This window comes from Bos taurus, chromosome X (genome assembly GCF_002263795.3).
Source record: "Bos taurus isolate L1 Dominette 01449 registration number 42190680 breed Hereford chromosome X, ARS-UCD2.0, whole genome shotgun sequence".
In the NCBI taxonomy this organism is placed as follows: Eukaryota; Metazoa; Chordata; class Mammalia; order Artiodactyla; family Bovidae; genus Bos; species Bos taurus.
In genome coordinates this window covers 93,891,507-93,918,853 of record NC_037357.1, presented here as the reverse complement: position 1 = coordinate 93,918,853, position 27,347 = coordinate 93,891,507, and the positions used below count along the sequence as shown (strand labels likewise).

Genomic DNA, 27,347 nt, shown 5'->3' with positions numbered 1-27,347 from the left:
GCAATGGAAAGCAAGTCAAAAAGAAACAGTTGACTTCCGTCTACAACAGAGGGAAAGGCAGAGTCAGTGCTAGTGGACTTTTTAGTTCTGATATAGTTTCAATCAATATCTTCTTGGTTTCCTGCAAAGAAGTTACTCTATTGTTTCTTGTTTTAGAAACTTCTAGACATCAATCAAAGTAAGCATTCCATTCAGTCTGTTTGATCTTACTGCTGGCCTTTTCTAACTCTGCATACAAAAATATCAATTTGGGAATGTCAAAAGAACCCTAATTTGGCCATTTTAGGTTGATATCTCCTTAGTATAATTTCCACAATTAAGTAGGTATTTGCAAGTGCAATTTTGTACATACATAACCCTGGCTGGAGTGTTAGAGGGTACCTTCTGATGCCCCTCATTTCCCATTTTAAGTTGAATTTGTCATTGATAAAATTCATTATTGAAATGGCATTGAAACAGGAAGGAAGTGGGCAGGCCACAACCTTTGAAAGAATGAAATAGCCTGAGGATACAACATAACCTGATTAGAATCAAATGAGTCCAAGATGGCAGACAGGTGAACTTCAACTATACTTTGATCCTCAGTATATGCTTATTGTGGGCTTCCCAGGTGGTTCAGTGGATAAATAATCTTCCTGCAATGCAGTAGACTTGGGTCCGATTCCCAGGTTTGGAAGATCCCCTGGAGGAGGGCATGGTAACCTACTCCAGTATTCTTGCTTTGAGAATCCCCATGGACAGAGGAGCCTGGCAGACTACAGTCCATAGGATCACAAAGAGTCGGACACAACTGAAGCGACTGAGCATGCATTCATCATAACACATCAACAAGCTGAATGACACACTCAGAGGCACCATGACAGTTACAAGGTTGACCATCAAAGAGGTAATTTCATTAGCCTATGAAATTACCCAGCCCATAAAAGCTAACCACGCCACATTTCAAGGCTACACTCTCCCTCTGCATTGGCCCACACTGCCTATGGAATGTGTTTCTCTCTAAATAAATACACTTCTAACCTATCATTTTGTCTCTCACTTAATTCTTTCTGTAATAAGACATCAAGAACCAGGGCTTCATTAGGTCTTGAAACCAGATCTGTGATCTCAGTTAGTTGGAAGACTGTGGGTTTTGGTTGAGTTTGATTCCCAGCCACGTGGGTTTGTGTACCAAACTGGGTTTTGGCTTGATTAGATTCTGACACATGGATTCAAGTCTCAATCTGGGGTGGACAGTTTCAGTGTGGTGGGCAAATGCAATGCTTGTGAGCTTAACTCCTCCAGGAGTCACCCCCAGAGTCATTTCAGCCCTCTTACATGTCTCAGTAACTCTCTTTGGCAGTCTAAGACCACCACAGGTGCTCAGATCACTGAATGGACAATTCTAATCTGAGCTCCCAGATGAGTAGGTGTTTTAATTAATGAGTGAATTTCCCTATGGGACTACTGCACAATATGAGGACTTGGCCTTCACCATTCCTATAAATTTCTCGGTCATCTTGCCTCTTCTTTGAAATAAAGCTCTCATGTGATATCTTCACTTTTATCCTGAAAAATTCTATAAGGGCAGCCAAATTGACGAAAAGCAACAGATCAGCCTCTTACCTAACTACTCAGCACAGATCACTCAGTCTCCTACAACTGTTAAACCTCAATGTATTTCCTCTGAGTCCCACTCAATGTCTAAACACTGAGTGGGAATGCCCCAGTATATTTCAACTGCCCCCCTCCATATCTTTCAACTGGGAAGGGGTAGGTAACCTGGTCCACCATCAAATAAACCTCTGGACTCTCTGAGGATGTATAAGCCACCGCTGGTACTAAATCTACTGTTCCTCAAACCGTTCAGGTGAAGGAGGGAAATCCACACTGGGTCACTTCATAGTCACCATAACTGTTGACTAAAAAAGGATGCACAACATGAGAGTTGTGAGTTAAATTTCACTTGGGGCAAAATTAGGACTGCAGCCTGGGAGATGGCACTTCAGATAGCTCTGAGAAACTGTTACAAAGAGGTAGTGAGAGAATATCAATATATATAAGATTTTGGTGAAGTGGGAGCTCAATGCAATCAAGCACTTGTCTTACAAAAAGTTTTCTGCTAGTCACCAGGAATTGATGTCTCCATGAAGGGGTTTAGGACAAGATACTATTTAATGCTTTTCTAGACATGAGGAGATGCAAGGATTGAGATCATGAAATCAATTCCTGAAAATATCTGTCTAAAGACCTTTCTTCTAGTTTCCATGGAGCAAAAAATGCCTCATTCTCCAGCCTGAACTCCCTTCACAGTGTGTTGAAGGTCAACAGTTGCAGCAGCACATGATTCAGTCTCCACAGAGGCAGTTGGCAAATGCCCTTGACAAGCATCAATTGGTAGTTGACATAACCAAAAAACACTCACAGATTAACATTTTGGGAGACAATTTGTGCTCCCTGTTTCACCTTTGGATTAATGTATGCAGTTCTCAAATTTGCATTTAGCATCAACTGGAATGAGTGACATTATCTTAATGTTCATTTAAGTCAGAACTTATACAAGAAAAACAATGGTTGAATGAAGATGACTATTTCAGAGACTCAATAATGTTCATGCTGTTTTCTAATAGTGTATACAGCCATTTTAGTGGGTACAGATCAGAGTTTTTACAGTTTACTTGGAGTATTTAAAATGGAAGCAGTAGAGAAATAAGACAAGCTTTCAAGAAACTGGTATTTAAACTACATCTTGATAAAAACCTGAGTAACTCAAATGTACATAATGATTTTTTAAAAATACAGAATATGAACTACTCAAAGATGAAGATCTGTGGAAAAAGTATGACAAATATATAGAGAGGGGACTTACTGATAATAAAGGAGACTACTATGAAAGCTAGAATTGTTATCCTTATGGTTTTAGTATTTATGATGAAGATCCTGAAATCATAGCATTGGATAGAAGAGAATTTGACACTGCTGTTAATTCTGGATGCCAGGGACCAGCCCCAGCTGATCCAGGGTATTCGAAGTGGGGACGGCATCAGCGACATATTTATTTAAATATTTTATCAAAGATATAAAGAGTAATAGAATGAGGATAGCTCAGTAGGAAAATTCAGCGGAGAAAAAAGGCTGAGTAGCTTGGTTTATACAGGAGACCAATAAAACTTCAAGACAACAAGTTTGCACCACTTATGTAGGCCGCAGGCGTCCTTCCATTCTCCCGAAGGAGAGGAGACACTGAGGCCTCCCCGGTCGGATCTTAGAAGCCGAGGCATAATTAGTAAGCATGGTGGGTTCCGCGCTCCAGATGGAGACTCAGCCAGAATTTGGGAGAGAGAGCAACATGGGGAGACCAAGTTTCGGTGAACAAGGCCCGCACTTTATTTTCCAAAGTAGTTTTTATACCTTAAGTTGTGCATAGAGGATAATGGGGGAAGGGGTGGAGTCATGCAGGTACAGCAGTTCCTGGTCCTAATCGAAGCCAGGCTTTCAAACTTATCATATGCAAAAGTTCAGGTGAATTACATCATCTTCTGGCCAGGAGGCCTGTTAGCATTTTAAGAAACTTATCTTTCTCTAAAGGTGATTATTCCAAAGTCAGGCACCAGCCTCCAAAAAAGCATTGGACAAAGCTGCATTCCTATAGGGCAAAGGTGAGGTGGGCTCAATCAAGAAAAGAATTAACTCAAGGGTCCAAGGTTACAAACATTGAGGCTACTACTTACATTTCTATACACCCATTATATCAGTCAATACACTGCCAAGGACACAGTAGGTAAGGAGTATGGAGACTTAGCAGCAAACATTGGCCCAATAAGTGAAAAACCCTTCACCAATACAATTTCTAATCAATCTTTTAACTACTCAAAGGAATCGGTGTTTAGACAGTTTAGAACATCTCCTGCCTCTCACAGTTGGGAGGCTCTGAACAATCACATGTGGCCGGAAAAACCTATTCAGGCAGGCTAGAGGATTTCCAAAGGAGTTTGTAGGTTAAACACTGTCACACCCAGGAGTTATCAACTGGAGCTGTAAGCTAACTCTTTTTTCAGAGAGAGGCAGTGGGGGACAGCCCCGCCCCCCCCCCCCGTAAAGTCAGAGGTGTAGGTGAAAGTACAAAGCAGAAAGTAGGCAGACTCTGGTTTTGGGGGTAGATGCTCGAGAATTTCCAGGGAGACTCCTGAGGCTCGATCCCGCCTTTGCGTATGCTGAGCCTCCTTCCTCATGACCTTTGCCATGGGTGGAGCTCACTCCCCGCATCTGGAGATCTGTGGCTTGTGAACTTTTACTCCCCAGGGTGTTCACATTGCCATAATTTGCCTCTCACATGGAAAGACTTTGCTAAAGAAGTAGATGGGTTGCTTCTAATTAGAGCTGTTAACTGTGGTGATGACAGAATGCTTTGCTGAATGAAAAGAGTCAACAGTTTTCCCAGCCTCTTCGATTTTAGATGTAGAATGGCTGTAGTGAAATATCACAGGCATAGATCAAAAAGAAAGTTTAGTGAATTTTGCCATGCAGCATGTTAGAAGCCCAGTGACAGAATTATGGACAAGAAATTGTGTTAGCTTCATACAAACTGTGTTTTCTACTGGTATTAGCTAGCTGATCACTTTTTGTTCCAAAGGAGATTGTGTGACTTCACAAACAGGTCTAAGGTTAAGTGGTGTGTTGGATGGTCTTGTTAATGTAGAATGGATAGACTGTGCCACCCAGGACAATCTTTATAAAAGTTTGGATATACAAGTACTACTGCTTATTTTCCTTCTAGAGCCACTTTAAATAACAATGAGAAAAGCAGTGTCTTGTTTCTTACTTAATTGGATGCTAAAGAAATATATTTGGAAATAATATATTTGGAAATATTGGAAATAATCTTCCACATTTTAAACTACTTTCAGCAAACACAGTAGAGGGTCATTTGGCTCATCATCCATCAATGGCTTTTATTTTTTCATTTTGGAAAAAATGAAAATTTAATTGATCTTGAGTTGAAGAAACTAAAGCCTCTACTTAAAAATAAATGTATTCAACCATGTCTAGCAATATTTAAAGGACAAGTAATCAAATAATTTGGAATTCATCATGGAAAGAAGATTCTATATGATATGCTTGCCTTTGCCAAAGAAAGTGTTAATTCTCATCTTACCACACTTGAATCTCAACATTTTCCTGCCAATGACAAAGAACCATGGCTAGCTGATTTTTTTGCCCCTTGGTGTCCACCATGTAGAGCTTTATTGCCAGAGTTATGAAAAGCATCAAAGCATCTTTATGGTCAGCTTAAGTTTGGTACATTAGATTGTACAGTTCAGGAAGGACACTGTAACATGTGTAACATTCAGGCTTATTCAACAGCAGTGGTATTCAACAAATCTAAAATTCATGAATATGAAGGACATCACTTTGCTGAACAGATCTTGGAGATCATAGAGGACCTTATAAATTCTTCAGTGATTTCCTTGACACTGACCACTTTCAATGAGCTAGTTAAACATAGAAAATGTAAAGTCTGGATGATTGATTTCTAGTCTCCATGATGTTATCCATGTGAAATCTTAATGCTAGAATGGCCTAGATATTAACTGAACTGATCAATGTGGGCAATATAGACTGCCAACAGTATCATTCCTTTTGTGCCCAAGAAAATGTTCAGAGACAAGCTGAAATGAATTTTTTTCTCAAAAATCAAATAAAGCTAATCAATATCATAGTTACAATAGTTAGAATAGAGATGTTTATTCCCTAGGACTATGGAGTGTAGGATTTTAACCTAAATATCTACAGATCTAACACCTCAGACTTTCAGTGAAAAAGTTTTACAAAGGGAAAAACCATTGGGTGGTTGATTTCTATGCTCCTTGGTGTGAATCTTGTGAAAACTTTTCTCCAGAGTTAGAGTTCTTGGCTAAGATGATTAAAGAAAAAGTGAAAGCTGGAAAAGTAGACAGGCTTATGCTCAAACCTGCCACAAAGCTTATCCAACTGTTAAATTGTATCCTTATGAAAGGGCAAAGAGAAATACTTGGGGAGAGCAGATAGATTCCAGAAATGCAAAAGATATTAATACCTTAATATATGAAAATCTGCAAAGCCACAAAAATCATGGAAAGAGAAATATTAATGAAATTTAATGATGTTAAAAACGAAGAAAAATTGAAAAGAAATTGACAGGTGACATCAGAAGACACGTTTTCAGAATGTTACTATATAGGTGATGGGAATAAATGAACATTATCTTGGACTTCAAACTGCACTGCCTGAATTCTGTACAACATTGATATAAATGAAGGGTTTGCAGCTGTTTTCTATAAAGGACCTGATTATGAATATTTTAGGCTTTGTAGACCATATATAGTTATTTGTCACATATTTTGTTTTTGTTTTGTTTGAAAACCTTTAAAAATGTAAAAATCAATCTCAGATCCAGGTTGTACACAAATAGATCATTAGCCATATTCCACTCATGAGCCACAGATTGCTGACCCCCAGAAAAATATTTAGGTTGACTGTGTCAAACATGATACTGCTCTATGGTAAGTTATACAAAATGCACTTTATTATTTAAAATTTTGTGGCTGACTTGAAAAGAGAATTTGGTTTTCAGTCACCTGTTCTCCTAAAAATTCTCTGAAAATGATTCTTTGACCATGTATTTCATTTAAAAACAGACTCAAATGTGGGGAAATAAACAAGTCCCATATATTCATGCTAAAAAATGTGAATCAGCTGCATGTAAACATATATCCCTTCCCTCTTGAGCCTCCTTACAACTACCCCATTCCACCCCTCTAGGTCATCACTGAGCAATGAGCTGAGCTACGCTACTTGTTCTATACAGCAACTTCCCACTAGCTATCTGTTTTACATATGGTAGTGTATATATGTCACTGCCACTCTCTCACTTCATCCCACCCTCCTCTTCCCTCCCTGTATCCACGACCCCATTCTCTATATCTGTATTATAGCAAATAGGTTCATCAATACCATTTTTCTATAATCTATTAAATATGCATTAATATAGGATATTTGCCTTTCTCTTTTTGACTTACTTAACTTTTATCACAGACTCTATGTTCATCTACATCACTATAAATGACACAATTTTGTTCTTTTTATGGCTGAGTAATATTCTTTATACATATGTACCACAACTTCATTATCCATTCATCTGTAGATGGACATTTAAGTTGTTTCCATGTCCTGGCTATTGTAAATAGTGCTGCAGTGAACACTGGAGTTGTACTCCTTTTGAATTATGGTTTTCTCAGAGTATGTGCCCAGGAGTGGGATTTCTGGGTGGAATAGTAGTTTTAATTATAGTTTTTTATGGAAGCTCCATACTGTTCTCCATAGTGGGTATGTCAATCTACATGCCCACCAACAGTGTCAGAGGGTTCCCTCACCTCCACATCCTCTCCAGTAGTTACAGTTTGTAGATTTTTGATGGTGGTAATTCCAATTTGTGTGAGGTGATACCTCATTGTAGTTTTGACTTGCATTATCCTAATAATTAGAGATGTTGAGCGTCTTTTCACGTGTTTCTTGGCCATCTATATATCTTCTTTGGATAAATGTCTTATTTATTTATTTATTGGTTGCACTGGGTATCCATTGTGGTCTATGGGCTTCTCATTGCAGTGGCTTCTCTTGATCCAGAGCATGGGCTCTAAGAAAATGAGCTTCAGTAGTTGCAGCTCACAGGCTCAGTTGTTGTGGCTTGTGGGCCTGAGTGCAGGCTCAGTAGTTGTGGTACACTGGCTTTACCTGCTTCTCAGCTTGTGGACTCTTTATGAACCAGCAATTGAGCCCATGTCCCCTGCATTAGCCGGCAGATTCCTATTCACTGTGCCATGAGGGAGGTCTGAGAAATGTCTATTTAGGTATTCCACCTATGTTTTGATTGGGGTGTTTGCTGTTTTCATGTTGAGCTGCTTGAATGTTTTAGAAATTAATCCTTTGTCAGTTGTTTCATTTGCAATTATTTTATCCCATTCTGATGTTTGTCTTTTTGTCGGGTTTAGGGTTGCCTTTGCTGTGTAAAAACTTTTATATTTAGTTAGTCCCATTTGTTTATTTTTGTTTTCATTTTCATTACTCCAAGAGGTGGGTCAAAAAGGACCTTGCTGCAATGTATGTCCAACAGTGTTCTGCCTATGTTTTCCTCTTAAGAGTTTTATAGTGTCTGTCCTTACATTTAGGTCTTTAATCCATTTTGGGTTTCTTTTTGTGAATGATATTAAGAAGTGTTCTAATTTCATTATTTTACATGTAGCTGTACAGTTTTTGCAGCACCATTACTGAAGAGGCTGTCTTTTCTCCATTGTATGTTCTTGCCTTCTTTGTGATGATAGGGATAGCTTATGGAGAACAGTGCCAATGTTCATGGTCTCTGAAGGAGAAAATTTCACTCCAGGACCCAAAAGACACTGTCTCAGTCACTCAGGGCTTTGTGTAGCAAAGTTTTATTAGTTTAAAAAGGATAGAGAAAGCCTCCAGCAAAAGGCACTGGAAGGGGGTAAGTGAGTACCTGCCTCACTAGTTTAAGCAGGGCATTATATCCTTTTCAACTGACTGTTAAGAATAGATAAGAACAGTTCAAGGCTGTACAAGTTCCATTAGACCCTTTCCCAAGGTATAGGTCCTGAGATAACTTCAGTAAAAGATTAGCCAGCCAGAAGGAACATGTTCCAGGCACTGTGTTTCTGGACCAGATGTACTATTGCTGAGAAACAGGCTCTCAGGCAAGATTTGTTACAATTATAATTATTAACATAGAATCTAAGAAAAGCATTTCCATGAGTAAGACACTCTGTGCTGTGTGGTCATTAGATACTAAAGAAAGACAAGTTCTTGGGTAAGATACATTGTTGCACAAGGCTTGAGGAAAGCATGAGTGAGAATGTTCACCTGCTCCTTAATGGGCCCCAGACTGCCTAAGCTTTAATCCTCTCAGTTAAAGGTGGCTTTGACCATAGGTGTGTGAGTTTATTTCTGGACTTTCTATCCTGTTCAACTGAGCTGTGTTTCTCTTTTTGTGGCAGTGCCATACTATCTTGATTACTGTAGCTTTGTAGTATAAGCTGAAGTCAGGGAGCCTGATTACTCCAGCTCTATTTTTCTTTCTCAAGATTGCTTTGGCTATTTGGGGTGTTTAGTGTTTCATGACAAACTATAAATTTTTTTGTTCCAGTTCTGTGAAAAAAGTCATTAGTAATTTGATACAGCTTTCACTGAATCTGTGGATTGCTTTAAGTAGTATAGTCATTTTCAAAATGATGATATATCTCTCCATCTGTTGTTAGTGTTGTCTTTGATTTCTTTCATCAGTCTTACAGCTTTCTTTCTGTCTTTTCATAGGTTTATTCCTAGGTATATTATTCTCTTGGTTGCAAAGGTAAAAGGAATTGTTTCATTAACTTCTGATCTTTCATTGTTAGTGTATAGGAAAATAAGAGATTGCTGTACATTAATTTTGTATCCTACAACTTTACTGAATTCATTCATGAGTTCTAGTAGTTTTCTGGTAGCATCTTTAGGATTTTCAATGTATAGTATCATCATCTGCAAACAGTGACAGTTTTACTTATTCTTTTCCAATATCAGTTCAATTCAGTTCAGTCGCTCAGTCGTGTCTGACACTTTGCGACCCCATGAATCACAGCACGGCAGGCCTCGCTGTCCATCACCAACTCCTGGAGTTCACTCAAACTCATGTCCATCGAGTCAGTGATGCCACCCAGCCATCTCATCCTCTGTCGTCCCCTTCTCCTCCTGCCCCCAATCCCTCCCAGCACGAGAGTCTTTTCCAATGAGTCAACTCTTCGCATGAGGTGGCCAAAGTATTGGAATTTCAGCTTTAGCATCAGTCCTTCCAATGAATACCTAGGACTAATCTTTAGGATGGACTGGTTGGATCTCCTTGCAGTCCAAGGGACTCTCAAGAGTCTTCTCCAACACCACAGTTCAAAAGCATCAATTCTTCGGCACTCAGCTTTCTTCACAGTCCAACTCTCACATCCATACATGACCACTGGAAAATCCATAGGCTTGACTAGATGGACCTTTGTTGGCACTAAGTAATGTCTCTGCTTTTGAATATGCTATCTAGGTTGGTCATAACTTTCCTTCCAAGAAGTAAGCGTCTTTTAATTTCATGGCTGCAATCACCATCTGCAGTGATTTTGGAGCCCAGAAAAATAAAGTCTGACACTGTTTTCCCTGTTTCCCCATCTATTTCCCATGAAGTGATGGGACCGGATTCCATGATCTTCATTTTCTGAATGTTGAGTTTTAAGCCAACATTTTCACTCTCCTCTTTCACTTTCATCAAGAGGCTTTTTAGTTCCTCTTCACTTTCTTCCATAAAGGTGGTGTCATCTGTATATCTGAGGTTATTGATATTTCTCCCAGCAATCTTGACTCCAGCTTGTGCTTCTTCCAATATAGATCCATTTTATTTCTTTTTCTGCTCTGATTGCTTTGGCAATAACAACCAAAATTATGTTGAATAATAGTGGTGAAAGTGGGCAGTCTTGTCTTGATCCTGATATTAGAGGAAATGCTTTCAGTTTTTCACCCATTGAGAATAATGTTTGTTGTGGGTTTCTCATATATTACCTTTATTAGACTGTGATATGTTCCCCTCTCTGCCCATTTTCTGGAGAGGTTTTTTTTTTTTTTTTTTTAAATCATAAATGGGTGTTGAATTTTTTTAAAGCATTCCCTGCATCTATTGAGATGATCATATAGCTTTTATCCTTCAATTTGTTAATATGGTGTATTACAGTGATTAATTTGCATGTATTAAAGAATCCTGGATCCCTGTGATGAAGCCTACTTGATAATGGTGTATGTTATCTTAATATCTTATTGGATCCTACTTGCTAGTATTTGTTAAGAATTTTTGCATCCATGTTCATCAGTGATATTGGCCTGTGTGTGTGTGTGTGTGTGTGTGTGTGTTTTCTGATATCTTTTTCTGGTTTTGGTATTAGCATGATCAGAACCTTGTAGAATGAGCTTGGGAGTGTTCCTTGCTCTTTTTTTGATGATTTTGAGAAGGACAGGTGACAGCTCTTTACTAATTGTTTAATAGAATTCACCTGTGAAGCCATCTGGCTCTTAGCTTGTTTTTTTTTCTGGAAAATTTTAAATTCCAGTATCAATTTCAGTACATCTGATTTGTCTGTTCATAATTTCTTTTCCTTCCTGGTTTAGTCTTGAAATGTACTTTTCTAAGAATTTGTCCATTTATTCGTGGATTGGCATATAGGTGTTTGTAATACCCTCTTATAATCCTTTGCATTTCTGTGTTGTTGTAACTTCTCCTTTTTCATTTCTAATTTTATTGATTTGAGTCTTTTCCCTGTTTTTTGATGAGTCTGGCTAATTGTTTATCAATTTTGTTTCTCTTCTCTAAGAACCAGCATTTAGTTTTATTGATCTTTGCTACTGTTTCTTATTTCTTTTTCATTTATTTATGCTCTGATCTTTATGATTTCTTTCCTTCTACTGACTTTGGGTTTTGCTTGTTCTTGTTTTTCTAATTGCTTTAGGTTGTAAGGTTAGGTTGACTACTTGAGATTTGGGGATTTTTTTTTTGAGGTAAAACTGTATTGCTATAAACTTCCCTCTTAAAACTGCTTTTGTTGCATCACACAGGATTTGCATGGCTGAGTTTTCATTGTCGTTTGTTTTTATGTAGTTTTTATTTCCTCTTTGATTTCTTCAGTAATTTCTTGATTATTTAGTATTGTATTGGTTATTCTCCACGTGTTTGTATTTTTTACATTATTTTACCTGTAATTGATATCTAATTTCATAGCATTGTATTTGGAAAAGAATGCCTGATATGATTTAAATTTTGTTAAACTTATTGAGCTTTGATTTGTAACCCAAGATGTGGTCTCTCCTGGAGAATGTTCAGTGTGCACTTAAGAAAATGTATTTACTGCTTTTGGATGGAATGTTCTATAAATATCAGTTAAGTCCATCTGGTATAATGTGCTTTAAGGTTGAGTTTCTTTATTAATTTTCTGTCTGGATGATCACTGCATTGGTGTAAGTGGGGGTTTTAATGTCCCCCACTATTACTGTGTTACTATCAATTTCCCCTTTTATGGCAGTTAGCCTTTGACTATGTATTGATATGCACTTATGTTGGGTGCATAAATATTTATAATTGTTATGTTTTCTTGAATTGATCCCTTGATTATTAGGTAATGTTCTTTCTTATCTCTTGTAATAGACTTTATTTTAAAGTCTATTTTCTCTGATATGAGAATATCTACACTGGCTTTTATTGATTTCCATTTACATGGAATATCTCATTCCATCCCCTCACTTTCAGTCTGTTTGTGTCCCTAGATCTGAAATGGGTCTCTTATGGACAGGATATATATGGGTCTTACTTTTGTATCCAAAAATAAGATACAAATTTGTATCTTCTTATTTATATCTTCTCCTTGTGTTTATTCTTATTCTGTTTATTCTGAATGGGACTCTCTGTGCTTCCTGGACTGGATCTACTATTTCCTTTCCTATGTTAAGGAAGTTTTTGGCTATAATCTCTTCAATTATTTTCTCAGACACTTTATCTTCTTCTTGTTAGACCCCTATAATTCAAATGTTGATGAATTTAATTTTGTCCCAGAGGTCTCTAAGTCTATCCTCAATTTTTCTCATCTTTTTTATTCTCCTCCTCAACAGTTATTTCCACCATTTCCCACCTCGTTTACCCATTCTTCTGCCTCAAGTATTTTGCTACTGATTCCTACTAGTATCTTTTTTATTTAAATTATTGTGTTGTTCAGCACTATATGTTCTTTAGTTTTTCTAGGTCCTTTTAAACCATTTCTTTATTTTTTCTATTTTTGAGATTTTTGATCATCTTTACTATCATTACCATGAATTCTTCTTCACATAGATTGCCTATTTACTTTTCGTTTATTTGGTCTTGTAGGGTTTTACCTTGCTCCTTTGTCTGTGAGATATTTCTCTGTCTTCTCATTTTGTCCAGCTTACTGTGTTTGAAGTTTCCTTTTCCCAGGCTGTAGGGTCAAAATTTCTCTTGCTTGTTGTCCCTACCCCCAATGGGTGAGGTTGGTCAAGTGATTTGTGGAGGCTTCATGGTAGTAGGCACTGGTGCCTGTGTTGTGGTGGATGGAGCTCTTTTCCTTCTGATGGGCAGGACCATCTCAGGCGGTGCATTTTGGGATGTCTGTGATCTTTGTGCTATATGTAGCCTATTTGCTTATGGGTGAGGTGTGTCCCTGTCTTTCTTATTGTTTGGCATGAGGTGTCCAGCACTGGGGCTGCAGGCAGTTGGGTAGAGCCAAGTCATGGATTCAGATGGAGGCCTCTGTGAAAACTGTTGCTGATTAAATTCTCTGAGTCTGGGAATTTCCTAGCAGTCCAGCATCCTCAACTTGATTCTCCCACCGCAGAGGCTCAGGCCTGACTTCCACTTTGGTAACAAGACCCTACAAGTCTCTCATCAGAGCAATAAAGGGGATTAAAGAGGAAAAAGAAAGAAAATGCAAACAAAACCCCAAATAATAAAATCAAAATCAAACAAACAAAAACAAAACCACAGAAACACATACACACACAAGAAACAAAACAGAACCAAAGGAGGAAAACAAGAGAACAATCAACCAGACAAAAGAAGCCGAAAATGATATCATACCATTGAAAACAAAACTAGCAAAAGCAGAAAACAAAGTCAAAGGAAAGTAAAAATTGAAGAATAAAGCAAAGAAAACAAATCAGACAAAAATTATTTTTAAAAGGGAGAAAAACAAAGAAAAGAAGAAAGCAAATAAAAATGGAAATATAAAGAAATTAAAAACAAAGAAATACTTCACAGAACAACAGAAAGGTAAAGTAAAAGTAGAAATATTAAAAAAAAAAAAAACTTTTTTAACCCCCAAAAGACTGAATAAAAATAATAAACAACAAAAAGAAAGAAAACAGAACCAACAACAGAATGAATCAAAGCTTAATAAAAGCAACAGTAATAATGTTTTCCTAGTGTCTCAGTTCCCAGTTTCTTTGCCCCCACCATGAGTCACAGCTTCGCCTTCAGAGGAGGCCCTCCATGAGTCACACCTTTGCCTTCAGAGGAGGCCCTCCAGTGCCTCTAGGCTGGTCTCTGGACCTGCTGTGGGACCTGTAGGGACAGTCCAGATTCTGGTCTGGCCCAACTCTCACATGTGCTTGCCCTCAAGGTCCACAGTTGCCATAACTAGACTATTTCATTTTTTGGATTACTCATTGTCCATTCAGATATTCCATAGATGCAGGGTCTACTGACTGAATACAGAGATTTAATATGCAGCTTGTGCAGCTGATGGAAGGACTTTCTATCCTCTTCCTTAATCACCTCACCACTAGGGCTAAGCTGTGATTGTATCCCCACCTCTGTATTTGGGCCATCCATGAGACTCTGCTCTGAGGCTGCCCTGGAGTAATTGGGTCTGCCCTGGTGAGGACAGGGTTCAGAGGTGGCATGGCTGCTTAAATTGCAAGATCTCTTGTGTGCTAGGTGTGCAGGGAAGTCAGTGGCCACAGGTGCAAGAGATATGGCCCTACTGGGAGCATTTTTAGCACCATATGGCAGGCGCATGAGGGCCAGCCCTGGCCAGCCTTTTTCTATTGCTCAGCAGCAGGTGCTGGCATATGAGGAAAGAAGGCTACAAATGCAGGTGGCTCCACTCCCTGCATGTTACTCAGCAGTAGGGCCCTGCTTCCATGGCAGTCTGGCTTTCCTCCATAGACATTCCCCATTGTGAATTTCCTCCCTCATGTCCCTTCAGGTTGCCACAACCAAAAGTAATCTTTGCCCTGGCTGTGGTCTCTAATTCCCACAATCCAGCTCCCAACCCCTGTGTGCTCTGGTAGACACACACCCCAGTCCAGGGCACATAGGGCCACAACATGGTCCATCTGTATAGTTCTCACTCTGTTGCCTCTGCCACAGATCAGCCACTTCACCATCCTCCAACGACTTCAAAAGCTTTTTTTTTCTGTCCTGATCAACTGATTTCCACCTTCATGAGGGGGCTTCCCCTGATATGGGAATCTCCCTTCTCCTTCAGCATGCCCCTCTACAGAGTCCAGGTTTTGTTACACTTCTTCTCCTCTTCTCTTCTTTCTTCCTACCAAGTTATGCAAGAATCATTATAGTTCCTACTGGTGACCAAAGTCTTCTGCTAGTGTTCAGCTGGTGTTTTGCGAGAGCTGTTGCACCTGTAGATGTATTCCTGATGAATTCCATGTCCTTCTACTTCTCTGCCACCTTGGTTTTCCACAACAATGTAGTTTTATTCTTAACTAGCATGATTTCTTCTTCCAGAATAAGAAAAAGGAAAATATAGGGGGAAAACACAACAGATATTTTTTTAATTGTACAAAGCTTGTGGAAAAAGGAAACTTGGTTATGGAATTTTATGTGTGTGCTGTTTTAATATTTGAATGCATTGATTTATATGCTTTTAAATGAGCCTTAATATCAAAAGTGTACTGATACAAAAGTAGAATGACTCTTTTTTTTTTTTTTCCCCCAGAAATCTTTCTTGGCCCCTTCTCCTTTCCATTTGTTTGTATTTTTTTTATTCTTTTTTTTTTAAGTTTATTTTATTTTTTAACTTTACAATATTGTATTGGTTTTGCCGTATATCGAAATGAATCCGCCACAGGTTTACATGTGTTACCCATCCTGAACCCTCCTCCCTCCTCCCTCCCCATACCATCCCTCTGGGTCGTCCCAGTGCACCAGCCTGCCACTATGGAGAACAGTGTGGAAATTCCTTAAAAAACTGGAAATAGAACTGCCTTATGATCCAGCAATCCCACTGCTGGGCATACACACTGAGGAAACCAGAAGGGAAAGAGACATGTGTATCCCAATGTTCATCGCAGCACTGTTTATAATAGCCAGGACATGGAAGCAACCTAGATGTCCATCAGCAGATGAATGGATAAGAAAGCTGTGGTACATATACACAATGGAGTATTACTCAGCCATTAAAAAGAATACATTTGAATCAGTTCTAATGAGGTGGATGAAACTGGAGCCTATTATACAGAGTGAAGTAAGCCAGAAAGAAAAACACCAATACAGTATACTAACGCATATATATGGAATTTAGAAAGATGGTAACAATAACCCTGTATATGAGACAGCAAAAGAGACACTGATGTATAGAACAGTCTTTTGGACTCTGTGGGAGAGGGCAAGGATGGGATGATTTGGGAGAATGGCATTGAAATATGTATAATATCATATATGAAATGAGTTGCCAGTCCAGGTTCAATGCATGATACTAGAATGACTCTTTTATTGGATTATTGATCTTTCCTTAATAAGAGATTGTAAAAGGTTTTTCTTTACCTTTTAAATGAACTGCTTAGGACATATTCTTAATTTTAACAGAATAATTTCCTCCACCTTATGCTAACATTTATCATGTTCTAGATTTCTTAACAGAGTGGAACTTTTGTTTCACAGTGATCTGTGAACCAACTTAATTAGATGTTCAAATCTTTTGACTTTTTTGATAACCTCTCCAAAGGAAAAGCTAAAAGAAATTTTCTTCTCCTCAAATTGACTTTAAGATTTCCCAGAAGGCCCCTGAAAAATCTTGGAGGGTTTGTTGTTTCATCTTGTAAGGAGAAAAAAGTAAATTAAGAAGTAATTGGGTTTGTTTGATATATTTAATTGCATGGGAAAGCATTTTCAAATAAGTAGAGAACCTAAACTACCCCAGATTATGTTCATATAGTAAACTTTATTACTAAACATATTTCAGAAATTGTATGAAGTCCATAGAAATACGTCATACAGTTTTTAATACATGATTATCCTTTATATAATTTTTTCAGTAATGATACCAGTTTTTATCTTAATATGTCAAAAATAACTAAATTTTCTTGTCTAATGAATTCTCATTAGATATTTAACCATAGCGTGAGTGCATGCTAATACGCTTCAGTCATGTCTGACTGTGTGTGACCCTGATGACTGTAGCCAGCCAAGCTTCTCTGTTTAACCATGCTGCTGCTGCTGCTAAGTTGCTTCAGTCCTGTCCGACTCTGCACGACCCCATAGACGGCAGCCCACCAGGCTCCCCCGTCCCTGGGATTCTCCAGGCAAGAACACTGGAGTGGGTTGCCATTTCCTTCTCCAGTGCATGAAAGTGAAAGGTGAAAGTGAAGTTGCTCAGTCATGTCTGACTCTTAGTGATCCCATGGTCTGCAGCCTACCAGGCTCCTCCATCCACGGGATTTTCCAGGCAAGAGTACTGGAAACTTTCACTAAAATGTGATATTTGAGAATGATGAATAGAATTAAATATGACTAGACAGCTTTAAGGAACCAAGACTGATATTATGGAACCAATGACTCTTGACTTACAGTGTTCACAGCCTTATAGGTGCATAAGGAATGTTGCTTCCTGAAAGACATAGGAAACACAAGGTATGTGGGAAACTTCAAAAAGAGAAGAACTCACTCAAATCTATAGGTACTGAAGACGAGAGAAGAATTCACTCAAATCTATATGTACTGAAGATGAAATCTGGTATTATATTCTTGGCTTGGCTTCCTACCATCAAGAGCCTTTAATTTGAGATTTTTTATAAATGCTCCAGTAAAGCAAACTCAAAAGGGCTTATGTTATCAATTACCATTCTTGCTGCACTTATTGGAGAAGGCAATGACACCCTACTCCAGTACTCTTGCCTGGAAAATCCCATGGACAGAGGAGCCTGGTGGGCTGCAGTCATTGGGGTCGCTAAGAGTCAGATATGACTGAGCGACTTCACTTTCACTTTTCACTTTCATACATTGGACAAAGAAACGGCAATCCACTCCAGTGTTCTTGCCTGGAGAATCCCAGGGACGGGGGAACCTGGTGGGCTGCCGCCTATGGGGTCCCACAGAGTTGGACATGACTGATGTGACTTAGCAGCAGCAGCTGCACTTATGCAAATTCAGTTCAGATCAGTCACTCAGTCATGTCCAAATTTTTGTAACCCCATGGACTGCAGTATGCCAGGCTTCCCTGTCCATCACCAACTCCCAGAACCTGTCCAAACTCATGGCCATTGAATCGATGATGCCATCCAACCATCTCATCCTCCATCGTCCCCTTCTCCTCCTGCCTTAAATCTTTCCCAGTATCAGGGTTTTTTTTTTTTTTTTTTCCAATAAATCAGTTATACCCATCTGGTGGCCAAAGTATTGGAGTTTCAGCCTCAGCATCAGTCATTCCAATGAACATTCAGGACTGATCTCCTTTAGGATGGACTGGTTGGATCTCCTTGCAGTCCAAGGGATTCTCAAGAGTCTTGTCCAACACCACAGTTCAAAAGCATCAATTCTTTGGTGCTCAGCTTTCCTTATAGTCCACCTCTCAAGTCCATATATTACAGCTGAAAAAAAACATAGTTTTGACTAGACGGACCTTTGTTGGCAAAGTAATGTCTCTGCTTTTTAATATGCTGTCTAGGTTGGTCATAATTTTCCTCCCAAGGAGCAAGCGTCTTTTAATTTCATGGCTGCAATCACTATCCACAGTGATTTTGGAGCCCAGAAAAATAAAATCAGCCACTGTTTCCCCATCTATTTGCCATGAAGTGATGGGACCAGATGCCATGATCTTAGTTTTCTGAATGTTGAGCTTTAAGCCAACTTTTCCACTCTCCTCTTTCACTTTCAAGAAGAGGCTCTTTAGTTCTTCTTTGCTTTCTGCCTCATGCAAATAATCAGGCTAAATTTAATGAGACGACTTATTCTATAAACAAAAATCAATAGTGAGGTGACTGTACAGAGAAATTTTGTTTCAGTGTAAAACTATATCACACCCTTATGGGTTCTCAGTTCTCCTAGTTTATTCCTACATTGGCCTAGAATTCACTAAACTAACATTTCCATATTTTTTCCCATCTTTTTGACTTTGCACCACTGATAACTGAAACATGCCCACTTAGACACTTATGAGAACCATCTAAAGAAGCTCATTTGAACTGGTTAGATACTTCCATGCTCTGCTCCAACAAATAACCATGACAACAACAGTGATATCTCTGCCATCACCAAAGAAATTCAAACTGCAAATCAAGAAATTTATCAGATTACCACTGTCATTCTTAACTCTATCATCAAAACATGCTTTCATCTCAAGTCTAGAAATATTCTGTATAGTTTACCTTCTGGACTTAGCAACTAGGTTTTCAACTTTTAATCTTTGGTTTTGTTTTCGTAGACTATCCCTTCACTAAATACCTAACTGAACCATCCAGCAAACACCTCTACTACCAAGTTGCAATAAATGATTCAGTTCAGTTCAGTCGTGTCCGACTCTTTGCGACCCCATGAACCACAGCACGCCAGGCTTCCCTGTCCATCACCAACTCCCAAACCATGTCCATCGAGTTGGTGATGCCATCCAATCATCTCATCTTCTGTTGTCCCCTTCTCCTTCTGCCCTCAATCTTTCCCACCATCAGGGTCTTTTCAAATGAGTCAGCTCTTTGCATCAGGTGGCCAAAGTATTGGAATTTCAGCTTCAACATCAGTCCTTACAATAAACACCCAGGACTGATCTCCTTTAGGATGGACTGGTTGGACCTCCTTGCAGTCCAAAGGACTTTCAAGAGTCTTCTCCAACACCACAGTTCAGAAGCATCAATTCTTCGGCGCTCAGCTTTCTTCATAGTCCAACTCACACATCCATACATGACCACTGGAAAAACCATAGCCTTGACTAGATGGACCTTTGTTGACAAAGTAATGCTTCTGCTTTTGAATATGCTATCTAGGTTGGTCGTAACTTTCCTTCCAAGGAGTAAGTGTCTTTTAATTTCATGGCTGCAGTCACCATCTGCAGTGATTTTGGAGCCCAGAAAAATAAAGTCTGACACTGTTTTCACTGTTTCACCATCTATTTCCCATGAAGTGATGGGACCAGATGCCATGATCTTCGTTTTCTGAATGTTGAGCTTTAAGCCAACTTTTTCACTCTCCACTTTCCCTTTCATCAAGAGGCTTTTTAGTTCCTCTTCACTTTCTGCCATAAGGGTGGTGTCATCTGCATATCTGAGGTTAGCTCACCCTTAGTGAAGAAAAGGCAACTTATAAGAAATGGAATTATATTGTTCAGAGCAAAGAAGGATGTCTTTTCTTTCTTTGAATAAGAAGAGGGATTGACAAAAGTCCTTCACCAAACTCTACTCAGGTTCTTCAGACTTTCTTCCCAATTAGGCCCTGACTTTTGGGCTTCTGTGTTTGTCTCTGCATTGTCAGTGTTAGAAAGATTGCAATAAGCAAGATTAGCAATTCTAGCTAGATAGAATTTCCGCATTCTTGATATCTGATCACCCTTAATATCTAATTGGGTTCCTCATCCTCCACTATCCCTCAGGTGATGATAGCACCCTCACCTGTCTTCACTAGGAATCCTGTTAGGTCAGTTTAACCAGAATATCCCCTTACACCTGATGTTTTCTCTTAGTAATCTTCCATCCATAGACTCCCTAACTCACTCCTCAGTTATACCTTCTAAATTTTCCTTGCTTTATTTTCTCCCCCACCTCAAGACCCCATTGGCAGTGGTCCTGATATTTATCTCAATGGCTCTGACTTTCTGTCCTTAATAAGTGCCTTGAATGAATAGTTTTTATTTATTTATTTTTTATTCTGTAATACAGGCCATCCACTTTCAGCACCCAGTCACATTGCCAAGTAAATCTAAATGGAAGCTCTAGGTAGGTAGGCCTAGACCTCTTCTCTATTTCTTTCTTACTATGAAATTGTTTTTCCAAAGTATAATTTCATATTGTACATTTTTAAAACTTCACAGTATCTTGATTCCTCAGCATTGGGCTGTGAGCACTTCTAGATGTTTGGGTGCACCAAAACTGTTTCTAGACACAAGTTCCCCTTTTTGTCCTCCCCTGTCTGTGATCTCAGGACATATAAATACACCAGTGAAATTTTCTCATGTCTTTTGCTTGTACACTCCACCTCGACCCTTAAAGGCACTTGCCCAGCAGTATTTACTCTCTCTAAGCTCCCTGTCTGCTTAGTTGAGTTCTTTCTTTTGGCACTCCTCTCGTATCCTGTGATGTGCCATACCTCTCTTTTCTAGAACCTGTATGTAATAAATGCTTTATTTTTATACTCTTTTCTGAGTGTAGTACTCACTACCATGTTGGAATAATCCTTAAAGATCCTACAAAGGTGACTTGCTCATTTACAATCTAAATCCTTCTCCAGTGGAAGACTGATTTTGTCTCTAGATTCATGATAATCTAATCTTTATGCTCTAGATATTTCATATTTGTTTAATTCTTAAAACAAATATTAGGTAGGCATTATCATAATTATTAAAGTTTAATTCTTCAGTTTTTCTTACATTGTGATATACTATAAAATTTTTTAAAATAAAACAGGCAGCCCAATAAAATTATGCAATATAAAAATCATTTACAAAGGATATTCTTAGAGATAAAGAAGACTTAACAATATCTCAGTATTCTATAATAGGTCTGAAAAAGCTTTTAAAATGAGCAAATATTTTAAGCTATGTAGGCTATATGGCCTCAGTCACAACTGCTCGGTTGTCTTTGTAGCAAAACTGTAGATACATGTAAATGATGGTATGTGGCTGTGTTCCAATAAAACTTTATTTATGAAAATAGATGGTAGGTGGGATTAGATTACTTGGTCTTATTTTCCAGCTTCCTGTTTATAAATGTTTCCTAAAGGAATAAGACTATATATGGTGTGTGTTTGAAAAGGCTGGAGTGGTGGTGAAAAAAATTAAGAGAAGCATAAAAGAGATAGCATTATGAAATATATTATTTCAAAAGTCAGATTTGATATTTGCTCATGATTTTAAAGACTACATTTTGAGAAAAAAGTTTAATAGTTTCATCAATTACTATAATAAAACTGAAGGGGGAGGGCAGGAAGATGGTGGAGGAATAGGACGGGGAGACCAATTTCTCCCCAACAAATTCATCACAAGAACATTTAAATGCTGAGTAAATTCCACAAAACAACTTCTGAATGCCTGCAGAGCACATCAGGCACCCAGAAAAGCAGCCCATTCTCTTCAAAAGGAGGTAGGAAAAAATATAAAAGACAAAACAAGAGACAAAAGTGGTAGGGACGGAGCTCCGTCCTGAGAAGGGAGTCTTAAAAAGAGAAGTTTCCAAACACGAGGAAACACACTCACTGCCGAGTCTGTGGCGAGCCCTGGAATGTCAGAGGGCAACATAACTGGGAGGAAAAATGAATAAATAATTAAAACCCACAGATTACGTGCCCAGTGGTAACTCCCCCAGTGGAGAAGCAGCGCAGACGCCTGCACCCACCACTAGCAAGCAGGGGCTGGGCAGGGAGGCATGGGCTGCATTGCTTAGAGAAAGGACCGGGCCTGAATGCCCCTAGGGCAATCTGAGGGAACTAACTTGGGCCAGCAAACCAGACAGTGATCCCGCTAAGCTACCACGTGAAAAGCCCTAACTTAAGACACCACCAGGCCTGCTCACAGAACAAAGGACTGTACAGAGCTAGTCAGCTACAGACCATCTCCCTCCGGTGACAAGCAGCCAGAGCCAGGGGGGAGGTGGGGGGAGGCAATCACAGCCCCAGAGAGACATTATCTACCAAGAAGCAAGCAGGCTTCTTTGCTAAGACTTCTTGGGGTTCTGGACAGTCAACATCCACCTGAGAAGGTGCACCAGTTGTACACCCAGAAAACCGAGCAGCAGGGACGGGGGAGGCAACAGCTTGCAGCGACCGCGCTCGCCACACACCTCATCACCTGAGCTGCTCGGACCTGGGAAGGACACAAAATGCAGGCCCAACCGAGTCTGCGCCTCTGAGGACTACCTGAGTACCTGAATCTAAGCGGCTTAGACCTGGGAGGTGCATGCAGCCCAGGGCCGGCCTTGGACAGTTCCCAGCAAAGCAACCTAGAGCTTGAGCACTGTGGGCAGGGAGGGCTCATGCAGTGTGAGCGGGGGCAGGCCCAGTGTGGCTCAGACACTAGGAGCAAACGCCAGTGTTATTTGTTTGCAGGGTCCCTCCCTCCCCACAGCACAACTGAACAAGTGAGCTAAAAAAGTGTCCACCACTGCCACCTTGTGTCAGGGCGGAAATCAGACACTGAAGACACCAGCAAACAGAAGAACCTAAAACAGAGGGAACCGTCTTGGAAGTGACAAGTGCAATAGATCAAAACCCTGTCGTTAGTACCGATTACATAGAAAGGGGCCTATAGATCTTGAGAAATATAAGCTGGACCAAGGAACTAGCTGAAAATGAACTGATCCGGCACTGCCCACAACAACACCAGAGAAAGTCCTAGATATATTTTTACTATCATTTTTATTTTTTTTTAATTTTAAGTCCTCTATTACTCCTTTATTTTTCATTTTTATAACCCACTATTACTTTGCAAAAAAAAAAAAAAGAGAGAGACCCTATTTTTTAAAGCAAACTTCATATATATATATTATAATTTTTGTGACTTTTTTTTTCCTGTTCTTTAACACTGTATTTTTGAAAATCTAACCTCTTCTCTAGATTTTTAATCTTTGCTTTTTGATATTTGTTATCAATTTTGTACCTTTAAGAACCCAATCTTCGGTACTAATTTTTACTTGGGAGTGAGATTACTGGCTTGACTGCTCTCTCCCCCTTTGGACTCTCCTTTTTCTCCATCAGGTTGCCTCTATTTCCTCCCTTCACCTTCTCTTCTCTACCCAAATCTGTGAATATCTTTGTGTGTTCCAGACGGTGGAGAACACTTAGGGAATTGATTACTGGCTGGATCTGGCTCTCTCCTTTTGATTCCCCACTTTTTATCCTCCTGGCCACCTCTGTCTCCTTCCTCACTCTTCTCTTCTAACTCCGTGAACATCTCTGAGCAGTCCAGACTGTGGAGCGCACATAAAGAAGTGATTACTGGCTAGCTTGCTCTCTCCTCTTTTGGTTCCACTTCATCTCATTCAGGTCACCTCTAACTACTTCCTACCTCTTCTATTCTCCATGTAACTCTGTGAACCTCTCTGGGTGTCCCTCACTGTGGAGAAACTTTTCATCTTTAACCTAGATGTTTTATCAACAGTGCTGTATAGATGGAGAAGTTTTGAGGCTACTGTAAAAATAAGACTGAAAACCAGAAGCAGGAGGCTTAAGTCCAAATCCTGAGAACACCAGAGAACTCCTGACTCCAGGGAACATTTAATTGACAGGAGCTCATCAAACGCCTCCATACCTACGTTGAAACCAAGCACCACCCAAGGGCCAAAAAGTTCCAGAGCAAGACATACCACACAAGTTCTCCAGCAACACAGGAACACAGCCCTGAGCTTCAATATACAGGCTGCCCAAAGTCACACCAAACACACTGACATCTCATAACTCATTACCGGACACTTCATTGCACTCCAGAGAGAAAAAATCCAGCTCCACCCACCAGAACACCGACGCAAGCTTCCCTAACCAGGAAACCTTGACAACCCACCCACACAACACCACCCACAGTGAGGAAACTCCACAATAAAGAGAACTCCACAAACTGACAGAATACAGAAAGGCTACCCCAAACACAGCAATATAAACAGGATGAAGAGACAGAGGAATACCCATCAGGTAAAGGAACAGGATAAATGCCCACCAAGCCAAACAAAAGAGGAAGATAGGGAATCTATGTGATAAAGAATTCCGAATAATGATAGTGAAAATGATCCAAAATCTTGAAAACAAAATGCAATCACAGATGAATAGCCTGGAGACAAGGATTGAGAAGATGCAAGAAAGGTTTAACAAGGACCTAGAAGAAATAAAAAAGACTCAGTATATAATGAATAATGCAATAAATGAGATCAAAAACACTCTGGAGGGAACAAATAGTAGAATAACAGAGGCAGAAGATAGGTTTAGTGAAGTAGAAGATAGAATAGTAGAAATGAATGAATAAGATACGAAAAAAGAAAAACGAATGAAAAGAAATGAGGACAACCTCAAAGACCTCCAGGACCATGTTAAACGCCCCAACATTCGAATGATAGGAGTCACAGAAGAAGAAGACAAAAAGAAAGACTATGAGAAAATACTTGAGGAAATAATAGTTGAAAACTTCCCTAAAATAGGGAAGGAAATAATCACCCAAGGGCAAGAAACCCAGAGAGTCCCAAACAGGATAAACTCAAGGTGAAACACCCCAAGACACATATTAAGCAAATTAACTAAGATCAAACACAAAGAACAAATATTAAAAGCAGCAAGGGAAGAACAACAAATAACACACAAGTGGATTCCCATAAGGATAACAGCTTATCTTTCAATAGAAACTCTTCAGGCCAGGAGGGAATGGCAGGACATATTTAAAGTGATCAAAGAAAATAAGCTACAGCCCAGATTACTGTACCCAGCAAGGATCTCATTAAAATATGAAGAAGAAATCAAAAGCTTTACAGACAAGCAAAAGCTGAGAGAATTCAGCACCACCAAACTAGCTCTCCAACAAATGCTAAAGGATCTTCTCTAGACAGGAAACACAACAAGGGTGTATAAACTCAAACCCAAAATAATAAAGTAAATGGCAACGGGATCATACTTATCAATAATTACCTTAAACGTAAATGGGTTGAATGCCCCAACCAAAAGACAAAGACTGGCTGAATGGATACAAAAACAAGACCCCTATATATGTTGTCTACAAGAGACCCACCTCAAAACAGGGGACACATATAGACTGAAAGTGAAGAGCTGGAAAAAGATATTCCATGCAAATAGAGACCAAAAGAAAGCAGGAGTAGCAATACTCATATCAGATAAAATAGACTTTAAAACAAAGGCTGTGAAAAGAGACAAAGAAGGACACTACATAATGATCAAAGGATCAATCCAAGAAGAAGGTATAACAATTATAAATATATATGCACCCAACATAGGAGCACCACAATATGTAAGACAAATGCTAACAAGTATGAAAGGGGAAATTAACAATAACACAATAATAGTGGGAGACTTTAATACCACACTCACACCTATGGATAGATCAACTAAACAGAAAATTAACAAGGAAACACAAACTTTAAATGATACAATAGACTAGTTAGACCTAATTGATATCTATAGGACATTTCACCCCAAAACAATGAATTTCACATTTTTCTCAAGCACACACGGAGCCTTCTCCAGGATAGATCACATCAAGGGCCATAAATCTAGCCTTGGCAAATTCAGAAAAATTGAAATCATTCCAAGCATCTATTCTGACCACAATGCAGTAAGACTAGATCTCAATTACAGGAGAAAAACTATTAAAAATGCCAACATATGGAGGCTGAACAACACGCTGCTGAATAACCAACAAATCACAAAATAAATCAAAAAAGAAATCAAAATATTCATAGAAATGAATGAAAATGAAAACACAATAACCCAAAACCTGTGTGACACTGTAAAAGCAGTGCTAAGGGGAAATTTCATAGCAATACAAGCATACCTCAAGAAACAAGAAAAAATTCAAATAAATAACCTAACTCTACACCTAAAGCCACTAGAAAAAGAAGAAATGAAGAACCCCAGGAAGGAAAGAAATCTTAAAAATTAGGGCAAAAATACATGCAAAAGATACAAATGAGACCATAGCAAAAGTCAACAAAGCCAAAAGCTGGTTCTTTGAAAGGATAAATAAAATTGACAGACCATTAGTCAGATTCATCAAGAAACAAAGGGAGAAAAATCAAATCAATAAAATTAGAAATGAAAATGGAGAGATCCCAACAGACAACACTGAAATACAAAGGATCATAAGAGACTACTATCAGCAATTATATGCCAATAAAATGGACAACGAGGAAGAAATGGACAAATTCTTAGAAAAGTACAACTTTCCAAAACAGAACCAGGAAGGAATACAAAATCTTAACAGACACATCACAAGCATGGAAATTGAAACTGTAATCAGAAATCTTCCAGCAAACAAAAGCCCAGATCCAGATGGCTTCACAGCTGAATTCTATCAAAATTTTAGAGAAGAGCTAACATCTATCCTACTCAAACTCTTCCAGAAAATTGCAGAGGAAGGTAAACTTCCAAACTCATTCTACGAGGCCACCATCACCCTAATACCAAAACCTGACAGTTCAGTTCAGTTCAGTTCAGTTCAATCACTCAGTCGTGCGCAACTCTTTCAGACCCCATGAATCACAGCACGCCAACACCAACTCCGGGAGTTCACTCAAACTCATGTCCATCGAGTCGGTGATGCCATCCAGCCATCTCACCCTCTGTTGTCCCCTTTTCCTCCTGCCCCCAATCCCTCCCAGCA

The 27,347-nt window shown here is 39.2% G+C and overlaps 1 pseudogene; it reads left to right on the top strand.

The window, feature by feature from the left end:
* The first annotated feature begins 856 nt into the window (after nucleotides 1-856).
* On the top strand, nucleotides 857-6,119 carry LOC100140742 (dnaJ homolog subfamily C member 10-like; annotated as a pseudogene).
* Nucleotides 6,120-27,347: the final 21,228 nt, after the last annotated feature.